The sequence below is a fragment of the Rhinoderma darwinii genome, chromosome 5, assembly GCF_050947455.1.
Source record: "Rhinoderma darwinii isolate aRhiDar2 chromosome 5, aRhiDar2.hap1, whole genome shotgun sequence".
Lineage (NCBI taxonomy): Eukaryota > Metazoa > Chordata > Amphibia > Anura > Rhinodermatidae > Rhinoderma > Rhinoderma darwinii.
Window position 1 is genome coordinate 134,168,895 of NC_134691.1, and position 15,447 is coordinate 134,184,341.

At 39.5% G+C, this 15,447-nt stretch overlaps 1 protein-coding gene across 2 annotated transcripts in view; it reads left to right on the top strand.

Moving 5' to 3' along the window:
- ATP9B (ATPase phospholipid transporting 9B (putative)) overlaps window positions 1-15,447 on the top strand; it is a 286,527-nt gene that overhangs the window by 211,871 nt on the left and 59,209 nt on the right. The gene's annotated exons all lie outside the window — the stretch shown is intronic.

The following is a 15,447-nucleotide window of genomic DNA, read 5'->3' on the forward strand; positions in this document are numbered from 1 at the left end:
TACTTCACAGTGTTACATAACACATTTATTCACTTTTAGCTGTGTCAGCATAGAAGCCACATTTACATCTATTATTCAGTTGCGGTAACCATTTCATGAATTTGGATTTACTGGATTTACTACGTCTCGAATATGTAATTTGATTATGAAAACATGATTTTATAAATTACCCTTTATCACACAATGGTTTGTACTGTTATAAATCTATTACTTAGGCATTGACATAACTTTATCTACACTACTTCAACAGATCATTGGTGTTCTTGTATTTGTTGAATTTTATTTTAAACTGCTAGATATTTTTTTTTCCTACTAAATACTAGAGTAACTTACAGGACATTTTCCATAGTATCTCTAGGACAGCGCCCCCTAATCCCCGTTCTAGCTTTTTGTGCTTACGCAGACACCCATCCACTTCCTGATTACATGGTCGGGAGTTATGGAAACAGCATAACTCGCTGAGCTACGCTGTTTCCGTAACTCCCATGGTACTGAATGGCAGTTACGGAACCAGCGTAACACGCAAGCTACGCTGTTCCCGTAACTCCCGACCACGTAATCGGGAAGTGGCCAGGAGGCAGCGTGAGCACAAAAAGCTATAATGGGGTTTAGCAGGCCCCGTTCTAGAGATGCGTGCGGGTCCCAGCGGTGGGACCCGCATCTATCTGACATTTATGACAATATCCTGTGGATATGTCATAAATGTCCTTCATGGGAAAACCCCTTTAATATCTTTTTACATTGCACGTTATGATCATACTATTGTTTTTGTTTGCAGTAGTATGAATTTGTATTTAAGGCAGTGCACACATTACTAAAAAGAAAAAAAATAGAAATGCAAGACATTTTATTTAACCCGTTAGTGACCGCCAATACGTGTTTTCACGGCGCACACTAATGGCCTTTATTTTGATGCATACGCCTTTTCACGGGGCTGCATCAGAATAAATAGAGCAGGGAGCCGCTAAGTCTCCCTGCTCTCAGCTGCCAGAGGTAGCTGAGGGCTGGGGGCATCCCTGCTCGACCGAGTGAGATCGATATCAGTAACGATCTCACCCGTTTAACGCCTCAAATGCGGCGCTCAATAGGCAAAACGCTGCAAAACGCTGCGTTTTTTGTGTGCGCAAAAGGCACACTCTCGTGTGAATCCAGCCTTAAGGGTATTAAAATATAGGTGCTAAACAAAAACGCCCAGCATTGCACTATGTTAAAAATAAAAAAAATCTTTAAAAGGAAAAAGCGATCCACAAATCCGTGTGAGCACGGCAGTGTTCCAGAGAAAGTGGTTCCTTTTCTTCTATCTTCAAAAGAACCCAGACGGACTGACACTGGGCAAAAATTTATCCATGGGGGAGTTGCAAGGAGCAAACCACTGCTAATAAAAAAGGTTTATCTCGCATTTCCCAAAAAACATCTAGATGACCCCAAGACTTTTGGGATGTTCTGTGGACTGATGAGTGAAAGGCGGAACTTTTTGGAAGAAAAGGGTCTTGTATCATCTGGCGTAAAGCTAACACCATATTCCACCATAAGTGCATCATACCAACAGTCATACATGGTGGTGGTAGAGTGATGGTCTGGGGCTGCTTGTTTCTGCAGAACCTGGACGACTTGCCATAATTGATGGAACCATGAATTTTGCTCTCTAGCAGAAAATCCTGAAGGAGAATGTCCACTCATCAGTTTGTGACCTAAAGCTCAAAAGCAGCAGGACAATGATCACAATAAAGCACACAAGCAAGTTTACTTCTGAATAACTCAAAAGAAACAAAATTAAGGTTTTGGAGTGGCCGAGTCCAAGTATTGACTTGAATCCCATTGAGATGTGTCAAAACCTTAAAAGGCAGCTCATGTTCGAAAACCCTCAAATATAGTTGAATTATAACAATTCTGCAAAGAGTGGGCCAAAATTTTTCCACAGCGATGTAAAAGACTCATTGCAAGTTATTACAAATGTCATATTGCACTTGTTACTGCCAAGGGGGGCACAACTAGTTATTAGGTTTAGGGAGGGAATCACTATTCACATGTGTGATAAAGGTATTGAATAAATCTGTATCCTCAGTAAATCGAATGATCATTTAAAAGCTTCATCTTGTGTTTACCTGTGTTGTCTTTATCGGCAAAAACCCAGTTAAATCTATTCCAAAATCAGGCAGCACTCCAAAGTTACAAGTGAAAAAAGTGTGGTACTTTATTTATCCATATGTCCAATGCAACGTTTCAGCTCTTCCATAGAGTCTTTTTCAAGCCTGAAACGTTGCATTGGACGTATGGATAAATAAAGTACCACATTTTTTTTGCACTTGTAACTTTGGAGTGCTGCCTAATTTTGGAATATGTTTAACCCTTTCACGCCCTATCCGCATATAGGACGTGAATCTGCAGACCTCTGCTTCTGCCGGCATAGCGCTGGTAAGTGTTCTCTGATGCCGGCGGTGTCAGTGCCCCCGGCTACCCAGCAACCTGTTGTCTGATAGCCAAACCAGTTGGTTCAGCTACAGAGAATATGATCACTGTTATTAACTGCTTCCTGACCGCCCACAGTAAATTCACATTGGTGCATGCTGGGCTCTGTGCAGCGCCGACTTGAATTCACAGTTGGTGTTAAAAGTGCGATCCGGGTGTCTCAGAGTAGCGGTGACACCCGGATCACGCTGTCAACCCCTGCCTCTGGTCCCGGAGACATGATCAGGACCTGATTGGTTCAGGTCCCGATCATGTGATCGCAGGGAAAGTTTGTTGTAGAAACAAACTAGAAAGTTTATTGCTACAACAAACTTTCCCGGGGACCAATTGCGGGTACTGCCGTCGGTTGCATGGCAAAACCGGAGGCCATACAACGGCCTCCGGGTCTTCCATTCACGGAAGCCTATGAGGACCAGCTGGTCCTCATAGGTTTCCTGTCAGTATGACTGTCAGCGTCACACTGACAATTTATAACACGTTACACTACCTAGGTAGTGTAATGTGTTACAGCAGCCATCAGTACTGCAGGTCTTCAAGTTAAAAAAGTAAAATAAAAAAGTTATAAAAATGTTTTATAAAAGAAAAAATGCTTTTTTTACTATAATAAGTTTTTATTATAGGGAAAAACATGAAAACGTTAAAGAAGTACACATATTTGGTATCACCGCGTTCGTAAAGACCCAAACTATAAAGCTATAATATTATTTTTCTCGTATGGTGAATACCGCAAAAAATAAATAAAAAACAATGCTAGAATCACTTTTTTTGGTCAACACCCCTCCCAAAATATAGAATAAAAAGTGATCAAAAAGTCGCATGTACCCCAAAATAATATAAATAAAAACTACAACCCATCCTGCAAAAAACAAGCCCTTACACAGCTTTTTTGACTGAAAACTAAAAAAAATTATGGCTCTCAGAATATGGTGACACAAAAAAGAAATAATTTTATAGAAAAGTGTTTTTATTGCGCAAACGCCACAAAACATAAAAAAAAACGATATACGTATCGCCGTAATCATACCGACCCACAGAATAAAGTAAAATGTCATTTATAGCGCACGGTGAACACTCTAAAAAAAAAAAAAAAAAAAAAAAAAGGACAAAAAACATTGTCAAAATTAGTTTTTTTTTGTCACTTTGCTTGCCAAAAAATCAAATAAAAAGTGATGAAAAAATCGAACGTACCCTAAAATTGTACCATTGAAAACTACAGATTGTAACGTAACAAATAAGCCCTTGCACGGCTCCGGTGGAGAAAAAATAAAAAAGTTCTGGCGCTCAGAATATAGCGACAGAAATTGTGCAGAACGTTCCAAAGGCGGATAGGATTGGGCACCATTTATCAGTGCGACACCGGTCACATATCTATGAATTATTATTTATTTACCCCATTATTATACCCTCTTATTATGCCCTGATCTACTCTTCCCAGCTTACATATGTCCTCACATTATAAACTGAAATACCAGCAAAACCCCAAACAGAACTATTACCTCGCAAAATCTGTGCTCCAAAATCCAAATGGCGCTCCTTCCCTTCTGAGCTCTGCCGTGGGTCCAAACAGCAGTGTATTACCACATATGGGGTATTGCCGTAATCGGGAGAAATAGCTTTACAAGTTTTGGGGTGCTTTTTAGTCTTTATTCCTTGTAAAAATTAAAAAAAATATATATTTTTTCAGAAAAAAAGTAGATTTTTATTTTCACAGACAAACTCCAATAAATATAGCAAAAGACCTGTCGGGTCAAGATGCTAGCTATACCCCTAGATAAATTCCTTGAGGTGTGTAGTTTCCAAAACCGTGTCACTTTTGGGGAGTTTCCACTGTTTTGGCACCACAAGACCTCTTCAAACCTGACATGGTTCCTAAAATATATTCTACAAAAAGGAGACCCCAAAATCCTCTGGGTGCTCCTTTGCTTCTGAGGCCGGTCCTTAAGTCCATTACCACACTAGAGCCACATGTGGGATATTTCTAAAAACTGCAGAATCTGGGCAATAAATATTGAGTTGTGTTTCTCTGATAAAACCTTCTGTATTACAGAATTTTTTTATTACAAATGAATTTCGGCAAAAAAATTAAATATGTAAATAACACCTCTACTTTGCCTTAATTCCTGTGAAACGCCTAAAGGGTTAAGAAACTTTCTTAATGCTGTTTTGAATACTTTGAGGGGTGCAGTTTTTAAAATGGGGTGATTTATGGGCTCTATCTAGTACATAAGGCCCTCAAAGCCACTTCAGAATTGAACTGGTCCTTGAAAAATAGCCTTTTAAAATTTTCTTGAAAATGTGAGAAATTGCTCCTAAAGTTCTAAGCCTTGTAACGTCCTAGAAAAAGAAAATAATGTTAAAAAAACAATGCAAGTATAAAGTAGACATATGGGGGATGTTAATTAGCAACAATTTTGTGTGGTATTACTATCTCTTTTACAAGTAGATACAGTAAAAATTCGAAAAATTATAATTTTTGCAAATTTTCTTTAACTTTTGGTATTTTTCACAAATAAGCTATGAATTTAGTGACTTTCACAAACAAATACTGAATTTATTGATCACATTTCTCCACTAATATATTTGTAGAAGAATGATCGAGGCACTCACCAAAGCTGGCAAACAATTTCTTTATTACAAAAAGATCTCGGTCAGGATGTGGAATTGCCTACGGCCGTTTCACGTGCGTACACGCTTTCTCAAGGCCTTGAGAAAGCGTGTACGCACGTGAAACTGCCGTAGGCAATTCCACATCCTGACCGAGATCTTTTTGTAATAAAGAAATTGTTTGCCAGCTTCGGTGAGTGCCTCGATCATTCTTCTACAAATATATCCAGCCGATTGTGCTACTCTTTCGATGAGCAACTCCGTGGCAATTTACCTGCAATTATCCAAAAGTAAGCCATACTTTAATACTCCCATTCCGATTGTGCGGTTTTGGCAGTGCCAGCCTCCTTCCTTCTTCCCATTGATTACATTTCTCCACTAACACAAAGTACAATATGTCACGAGAAAACAATCTCAGAATTGCTTGGATAGGCAAAAGCATTCCAGAGTTATTACCACGTAAAATGACACGTCAGATTTGAAAAAATGGGGCTGGTCCTCAAGGGCCAAAATGACCTTGGTCCTGAAAGGGTCAACTGGGTTTTTTGTCCTGACTCTGGTAGGCTTGCACCCCTCTGGCGACTGTACGGCTGTTTTTGTATTATATATATATATATATATATATATATATATATATGTGTGTGTGTATGTGTATATATATATATATATATATATACTACCGTTCAAAAGTTTAGGGTCACTTAGAAATTTCCTTATTTTTGAAAGAAAAGCACAGTTTTTTACAAATGAAGATAACATTAAATTAATCAGAAATACACTTCATACATTGTTAATGTGCTAAATGACTATTCTAGCTGCAAACGTCTGGTTTTTAATGCAATATCTACATAGGTGTATAGAGGCCCATTTCCAGCAACCATCACTCCAGTGTTCTAATGGTACATTGTGTTTGGTAACTGTATTAGAAGGCTAATGGATGATTAGAAAACACTTGAAAACCCTTGTGCAATTATGTTAGCACCGCTGTAAACAGTTTTGCTGTTTAGAGGAGCTATAAAACTGATCTTCCTTTGAGCTAGTTGAGAATCTGAAGCATTACATTTGTGGGTTCGATTAAACTCTCCAAATGGCTAGAAAAAGAGAGCTTTCATGTGAAACTCGACAGTCTATTCTTGTTCTTAGAAATGAAGGCTATTCCATGCGAGAAATTGCCAAGAAACTGAAGATTTCCTACAACGGTGTGTACTACTCCCTTCAGAGGACAGCACAAACAGGCTCTAACCAGAGTAGAAAGAGAAGTGGGAGGCCCCGCTGCACAACTGAGCAACAAGACAAGTACATTAGAGTCTCTAGTTTGAGAAATAGACGCCTCACAGGTCCTCAACTGGCAGCTTCATTAAATAGTACCCACAAAACGCCAGTGTCAACGTCTACAGTGAAGAGGCGACTCCGGGATGCTGGCCTTCAGGGCAGAGTGGCAAAGAAAAAGCCATATCTGAGACTGGCTAATAAAAGGAAAAGATTAATATGGGCAAAAGCACACAGACATTGGACGAAGGAAAATTGGAAAAAAGTGTTATGGACAGACGAATCGAAGTGTGAGGTGTTTGGATCACACAGAAGAACATTTGTGAGACGCAGAACAACTGCAAAGATGCTGGAAGAGTGCCTGACGTCATCTGTCAAGCATGGTGGAGGTAATGTGATGGTCTGGGGTTGCTTTGGTGCTGGTAAAGTGGGAGATTTGTACAAGGTAAAAGGGATTTTGAATAAGGAAGGCTATCACTCCATTTTGCAACGCCATGCCATACCCTGTGGACAGCGCTTGATTGGAGCCAATTTCCTCCTACAACAGGACAATGACCCAAAGCACACCTCCAAATTATGCAAGAACTATTTAGGGAAGAAGCAGGCAGCTGGTATTCTATCTGTAATGGAGTGGCCAGCGCAGTCACCAGATCTCAACCCCATAGAGCTGTTGTGGGAGCAGCTTGACCGTATGGTAATCAAGAAGTGCCCATCAAGCCAATCCAACTTGTGGGAGGGGCTTCTGGAAGCATGGGGTGAAATTTCTCCCGATTTACCTCAGCAAATGAACAGCTAGAATGCCAAAGGTCTGCAATGCTGTAATTGGTGCAAATGGAGCATTCTTTGACGAAAGCAAAGTTTGAAGGAGAAAATTATTATTTCAAATCAAAATCATTATTTATAACCTTGTCAATGTCTTGACTATATCTTCTAGTCATTTTGCAACTCATTTGATAAATATAAGTGTGAGTTTTCATGGAAAACACAAAATTGTATGGGTGACCCCAAACTTTTGAACGGTAGTGTATATGTGTGTGTGTGTGTGTGTGTGTGTGTGTGTATATATATGTGTGTGTATGTATATATGTGTATATATATATATGTGTGTGTGTGTGTGTGTGTGTGTGTGTGTGTGTATTTATGTGTGTGTATGTATATGTAAACTTTGTAATGTTCTTACTGTTAAAATTTTGTTGTTTTAGCCATGCAAATTCTGTGTGAAGTTACTGCCACTGGGTGTCTCCTCTCCTGTAATTTGCTGTCCATCCCTTGTTGTAAAGCAAAATTGATCTCTAGATACAAAGCAGGGGAGAGATACTACAGGAAGTGGGACTGCGACTCTTCACAGCCTGCTTATAGAAGTCTATGGAGAGGAGAGGGCAAGAAGAGAAAGAGACACAGATATGCTGCCCATAGAAAATTATGGAAAGGGGAGGCAGGAGCAGAGAGAGTGATGATGAAGATGCAGAGAGAGATACAGGCGCTGCTGCCCATAAAAGTCTATGGAGGGGGAGTAGGGAGCAGAGAAAGAGATAGAGGAGACACAGGCTGCTGGTAAAAGTTATATGTCCCTGCAGTGCTGGATTCCAGGCTACACTGCTCATACACTGTGTGGTCTCCTCCATGCTGCTTCTGCTTCTATATATGCTATAGAGGATTCTCCTCTTCTTTGTATGCAGTGTAAATAAAACATTATAGCAGTAAGGCTGCACTCACAAGCATTGGAAAAGCTGAAAATTAGAGATTGTGCCTTTAGAGGTAAAAACTGATAAAACAAATCCAGAATACAAGTCATATAATGGCCAGATATAGGGTTATTCCTCATGTTCACACCTATGATAGCTTGTTCTATCATGTGTGTGTGACTTAAAAAGTTAGGTACACTTTCAGCTACCTAAGACCTTATTGTATCTGTCCACCTCAGTCTACTCAACAAGGTCCTGCTCAGCCTTCAACACCTAAGCAGTTACATATCTCCATTATGTCTGTCAATGTACATGGAGACAGGAATAATAAATAGATGCATATCTGTGAATTCCAAACATATTTGGTCTCTAAAAGAGTAGAGGTTTGGATCTGATATCCTATCTGAGCATTGCTGTTTTTATCATATTAGGAGACATTGATGCATTCCACATAGCAGGTTTCGCAGTTGCACTTAGTATCTGGGTCTCCTGATTGTCCCTTATTCTGGTCCTGGTCACATGAATCAAGAAATATCAACGATCATTTATACCCCCCTCTCCAAATCCACACATAATAGGGTCTGCCAATGTCCTGGACTTGCTTGATGTACAGTAGTGACACCATGGTGTGCTGATCATTACTGCCCACTTTGTACATTGTGTAACTCAGATTGGAGCAGATAATAAAAATAAAAGTGGAAATAAAAATTCCAAGTTAATAGGACAGAATGTCATTTTTGTTTTAAGGGAAACCAAAGGTTAAAACAATGTCTGGACTGAAAGTTTTACGCTTTGGCGAAAGGCTTAAGAATTAGTTGTTGCTTCTGTGGAGCATTACATTTCTACTATAATTGCACGGTAGCCCTTTGTATGATTGCACATTGGGATTGTGCTTCATCAATAAGCTTTTTGACATGGAGCGTCCATCACAGAGGTTGTCTCATTTGCCACTGCAGAATGGAGAACGAAGTATCTCAATAATTGCATTATAGTTTCCTTATTGTAGGACAAGAAAGCAACATGGTATAATTAGGTTTGATTGGAGTGCATGTTTCCGGTAAGATCTGAAATTAATGATGTTGCTATAGTGACACATCTGTGACCAGCAGTGCGTGAGACTTAAAGTAATTCATTCGACAAGAGAAGACATCTGTTAACTACAAAGATGCAGAGCATATTGACACTGACCAGAAATACTTGATGTTATGTGATAAATGAACAAATGATGCTAAAAGAGGAGGACAGATAATTTGTAGTTAATCTGCAGGGAAAACTTTAATCTTCTCACTGGTTGCATTTGATAATGCCATTGTTTAAAGCACAATGCAGTCCGGAACTCCTAAATTGTAAATTCTAACTCCAGATATATCCTATTGAAACTAACATGGAATGAAGGTTAAACAATTTACTACTGTTTGTTTTGGAATATCCCCTGTAGCAAATATGTCTCTGGTGACTACGTATGAACTGTCTGTTATTTCTGGGGACCGATCCATGTTTTGTAATGTGTCCTTGCTAGGTCTTGAACCTGATGTGGAGCGTTAGGCTATATTCATTAGAGTATTCTATTCACCACTATTTTCCCATGTTCCCAGCTTCTGGAGAAGTCTGTTCATAGCAGTCATAACAAGTGGATGCTGAGGAGATTGCCCAATATGTACTGAAATGGCAAACCTGCCTAGTTAGCATGAATGCATTCTCTGCTGCCATATTGCTGCTTAATTGAACAGATTTGCTGTTTAGAAGTGTTGGAAATCTGGGACAGCTGAAACCATGTGGTTGCTGTAAAGGCAGCCATATGGGTTGTCACCCAGCTTCTTAGTAGCAGATATACCTAAGGCCTTATTCTCATCAGCATGTCCGATTTGCGTCCACAAGAAACGGACCAGTTGTCATCCATATGGATGTCCGTTTTGCGTCCGTGTTTGTTGTGTATACATTTCTTACCTCCGTATGTTATTTGTTTTTCTCAGCCGCAAAAAATGGAAATAGGTCCAGTTTTGTCAATATTGTCCCAACCTACTGAAAACACCCACAGAAGGGTCACGCTCAGACGACATTTTCTCATTGCGTTCTCTACATAGAGAGCTTTTTTTTCTACATCACTTAGCAATGAATCCTTGAAAAACAGACCGCACACGGGTGTCGTCAGCGTGCAATCCATTCTCACACACCCATAGACTCAAATAGGCGAGAATGGTCCACAAAAACAGACCAAAAAGGGCATGCTAGGAGTTTTTTGCAACTGACACAAGCTTCGTTGAAGAAATAGATTATGTGAATAGCCCCATTGTTTTGTAGGGATCAGTGTGCTGTCAGTTGTTAAAACGGGCAGTATATGGATGGGCTTAAGAAGTGATTGACTAAAACTTGGATTGTGTGACTGCAACATTTAATTGCACCAAAGTTGTAGCTGACTCAAGAAAGTGTAAGGCGGGTGATCTGTATTATATGTTTAAGCTTTTTACGCTGCGACAAATGTTAAACACAATGCCATCTATAGTTCCATGTTTAAGAAATGTAAAAAAAAAAAGTGTGATATCATTGGGGTTTGACCCCTAATTGCCATGCTAATTCCAATTATGAGGGAATCTAGTACCCAATTCTTAGTGGATCGGTGACTATGTATATGCCTTCACTCCCCATTTAAATTACTTGTCAAATCAAGAGAAGGCAAATAATCAACTTAGACTGAAAGGTAGTTGCAATTTCCAGTTGATAGATGGAAACCATACCTCTGAAAGACCTTTGGGTACACTGAAGTCACAGAGGCTGCTCCATTTTCAGAACATCAAAGCCCAAAGAGAAAGGCAATTTCTGAAAAAAACATGGTCATTGCCTGGCCTAGGAAATGATGAAACAAAAAACCTTCCCGCACGTTGACGTAACTGCACGTCCAGGTGAGCAATAACTTTGCGCGCCTTCACATGCAGGTACGTCTGCAGTGTAAACCACCGTGCGCCACTACACCTTAGCGGCAGTTAACTGCACAGAGCATCTGAAGCGGTCCCTTGTCAGACATCGCTCCGATTGGTTAGTCTGTACAGACATACCTCTCAGAGCTTAGAAGTATAGTAAAATGTCTTTACAGGCTCTGATTTCCTCTATTGGTGAATGTAAGTCGGAGAACCTGTATCGTTGTTGGAAGCAGAAGAGTGAAAGAAAAACATTAACCCCTTGATCACAGTTACCCCACTGTGATTACTCCCCTACCTCAGTGTATAAGGGAGCTTCTTTTTTTTTTCTTCCATAAAACACAAAAAAAAAAAAAAAGGGTTATAGTCAATGACAATTTAGTCAGTTTTAGGCTTCATTCACATCTGCGTCAGGGCTCCGTTTTGTCAGAACGGCGCTTTGACTGACACAAACGGAAACCATAGGTTCATTGTTTCAATGGTGATGGATCCGGTGCCAATGGTTTCCGTTTGTCTCCGTTGTGCAAGGGTTCCGTTTTTTTGACCGAATCAATAGCGCAGGTGACTGCGCTATTGATTCCGTCAAGAACAACGGAACCCTGTCACAACAGTGACAAATGGATACCATTAGCAACGTTTCCGTCACCATTGAGATCAATGGTGAGAGAAACGGAGGCTAAGGTTTCAGTTTGCCTTTCTGTTGAGGGGTTAACACGACGGAACCCCTCAACGGAAGGGCGACGCTGATGTGAACAGGCCCTTAGTCAGTGTCAATTTAGTTAGTGTCAGTCAGCATCAGACCGTCTGTTAGTCAGTGTCAGTCAATCAGCGTCAGTGTGTCAATCAGTTAGCGTCAGTCAGTGTGTGATTGTCCATCAGTCAGCGTCTTTTTGTCAGTGTAGTTTAGTCAGTCTAAATTAGTCAGCTTTAGTATAAAAAAAATAAAAATATATTCATGTACATTAGTGTGTCTTATGTATAAAAAAAAGTTCTATATTATACATATAGATTCAGTATACGTTAGTAGAAATACGGTATACATATACACATTTACTGTACATATAATATAAAAATGGCCCGCAGAACATACACTGCAGGAGAGGCGTATGAGATTCTTGCATCGGACGAAGAAAGTGTGAGTGATGTAGAATCCGCTTTTGCTCTGTCCTCCTCCTCCACTGGCACCGAGGAACCTCCTCGCATTCGCAGGAGGGTTAGTGTTCAGGTTACACCTGCACCTGAATCTAATCGATTGCCTCCTACATCCCCCAAGTACCGGACTTTACTGCTGCTGCAGGGGTCCAAGTACAGACAGCAGGGCTATCAGATATATAACTTTTCCAGCTCTTGTTTTCTGACAGCCTTGTTGAAAAAATTGCTGAGCAGACGAATCTATGTGCTCAACAATTTATTCCTGCAAACCCCATCCCACCAGCAAGCTTCAATACTGGGGATTGGTCCTAAATATGGGCCTAACTAAGAAGCCAGTGGTGAGGGCCTATTGGTCCACTGATGTGCTCTACCACTGCCCCTTGTACCGCACTAAAATGCCCAGGGCTCGTTTTGAGGCAGTCCAAAAATGTATACATTATAATGATAATTCCCAGTGCTCCCCCCAACCAGGATGACCCTAATTTTGACCGACTCTTCAAAATCGGACCCCTTATTTCTTATTTGGCCCAAAAAATGTCATTGACGATTCCCTGGTGCATTTAAGGGGTCACATGTGGGATGTTTCATAAAACTGCAGAATACGGGCAATAAATATTGAGTTGCAGCTCTCTTGTAAAACCTTCTGTATTCTAACACAGAAGGTTTTACAAGAGAAATGCAACTCAATATTTATTGCCCAGATTCTGCAGTTTTTAGAAATATCCCACATGTGGCCCCAGTCTGCTAATGGACTAAAGCACAGGCCCCAGAAGCAAAGGAGCACTTAGTGGGTTTTGGGGCCTTCTTTTTATTAGAATATATTTTAAGTACCACGTCAGGTTTGAAGAGGTCTTGTGGTTCCAACACAGTGGACACACCCAAAAATGACTAAAATTTGGAAACTACACCCTCAAGCAATTTATCTAGGGGTATAGTTAGCATTTTGACCCCACAGCTTTTTTGCTAAATTTATTGGAATTAGTCTGTGAAAATTAAAATCTACTTTTTTTCTGAAAAAAACAAACATTTTTTATTTTTACAAGGAATAAAGGATAAAAAGCACACCAACATTTCTAAAGCAATTTCTCCCAATGACGGCAATACCCCATATGTGGTAATAAACTGCTGTTTGGACTCATGGCACGGCTCAGAATAGAAGGAGCGCCATTTGGATTTTGGAGCGCAGATTTTGCTGGAATGGTTTGCGGCGCCATGTCACATTTGCAAAGCCCCTCTGAGACCAAATCAGTGGAAACCACCCGAAACGACACCCCTGAAATCTTCATAAACTGCTGTTTGGATACGCGGCATTACTGTAGTCGACTATGCTATTGTCTCCGTGAAAAAAAACGAAACCTAGTGGAACGGAGGCAAACTGATACCAACTGAAAGAGAAAAAATACCATTGAAATCAATGGCAATGCAAAGGGAAGCGATAGTTTACGTTTGGCTTTCCGTTCATCTTTTTCCCTGACGGAAAGGTTGAATGGAACAAGTGAACAGGCCCTTGTAACAGTACCCTTCTACAGTGGAACTCTTATCGATCAGATACACTGACCATGGTTTATCTAGGGACCTTTAGGTTATAATGCAATGTAGTAATTTTCTTTGCCACATACAGTAAGGTATCTACTGATTCCACCTATCAAGTATAAAAAAAATACTAGTATATGTACAAAAAGGGGAAAATTCTTAAGTAGCTGCTAAATTCACTATTGCTACTAAATTCTCTAGTCCTACTTCTAAACCAGTGCAGTTTTAGCTGGAACAAGGAATATACACTTTGTTTTAGTAGACTATTTCTGCTATCATGTACCTGGATTTGTCTCTGATCCCATTTCTAGATATGTTCACAGAAAAGTCTTGTTTCCAAGGATTTACCTCCAACCAGCAGTAATCTCACTTCAGAGAATAAGCGATTTGTAAAGTATACAATACTAGTCATAAGCAAACCATGATTCTTTCCTACTTCAATTTTTTGGCAATATCATAAGTTTGCTTTTCACTAAAATATAACAGATTTTTTTTAACATCATTTTGCCCTCCTATATTTAAGTATATTCAAAGAAGAAATAGTTAAAATAAATGTGTGTATTCGCTAGAAAGGTCAACAGGCAGCATGAATACATGAAAACAGTAAAATGTTATGGCACGGTATTTCCTTTATATAAACTATCTTTAACCCCTTCCCGCTGTGGCCACTTTTGACCTTCCTGACAGAGCCTTATTTTTCAATGCTTTTACCTATCCAAGCGATTCTGAGATTGTTTTCTCATGACATATTGGACTTTATGTTAATGAAAAAATTGAGTCGATTAATCCAATATTTATTTGTGAAAAACACCAAAATTTAGAGAAAATGTGCAAAAATTAGCATTTTTCCAAATTTAAATGTATCTTATTGTAAAACCGATAGTAATACCATACAAAATAGTGACTAGCTAACATATCCCACATGCCTACTTTATGTTTGCATCGTTTTTTTGAACATCCTTTTATTTTTCTAGAAAATTTAAAAAGGCTATTTTTTTTTCATGGACCAGTTCAGTTCTGCAGTGGTTTTGAGGGCCTTATATATTAGAAATCCCCCATAAATCAACCTATGTTAAAAACTGCACCCCTCAAAGTATTGAAAACCGCATTTAGAAAGTTTCTTAACCCTTTAGACGTTTCACAAGAATTAAAGAAAATTAGAGGTGAAATTTACAAATTTCATTTTTTTTTTTGCAGAAGTTCATTTTTAATTTTCTGTAACACAGAAGGTTTTACAAGAGAAACTAAACTAAATATTTATTGCCCAGCTGCTGTCGTTTTTAGAAATATCCAAAATGTGACCCTAGTGTGCTAATAGACTGAAGCACAGGCCTCAGAATCAAAGGAGCACCTAGTGGATTTTGGGGCCTTCTTTTTATTAGATTATATTTTAGGCACCATGTCCGGTTTGAAGAGGTCTTGTGATGCAAAAACAAAGGAAACACCCCAAAAAGGACCCAATTTTGGAGACTACACCCCACAAGGAATTCATCTAGGGGTGTAGTGAGCATTTTGAACCCACAGGTGTTTCATAGATTTTATTAGAATTTGGTCATCAAAATAAACATTTTTACATTTTCCAATAAGATGTCGTTTTAGCTGAAAAAAAAAATAAAAATTTCCACAAGGAATAAAGAATAAAAAGCCTCCCAACATTTGTAAAGCAACTTCTCCAGAGTATGTAAATACCCTATATGTGGTTTTAAACTACTGTTTGGGCACACGGCATCGATCAGAAGGGAAGGAGCACCATTTGGCTTTTGGAGTGCAGATTTTGCTGGATTGGTTTCTCGGCACCATGTCGAATTTGCAAAGCCCCT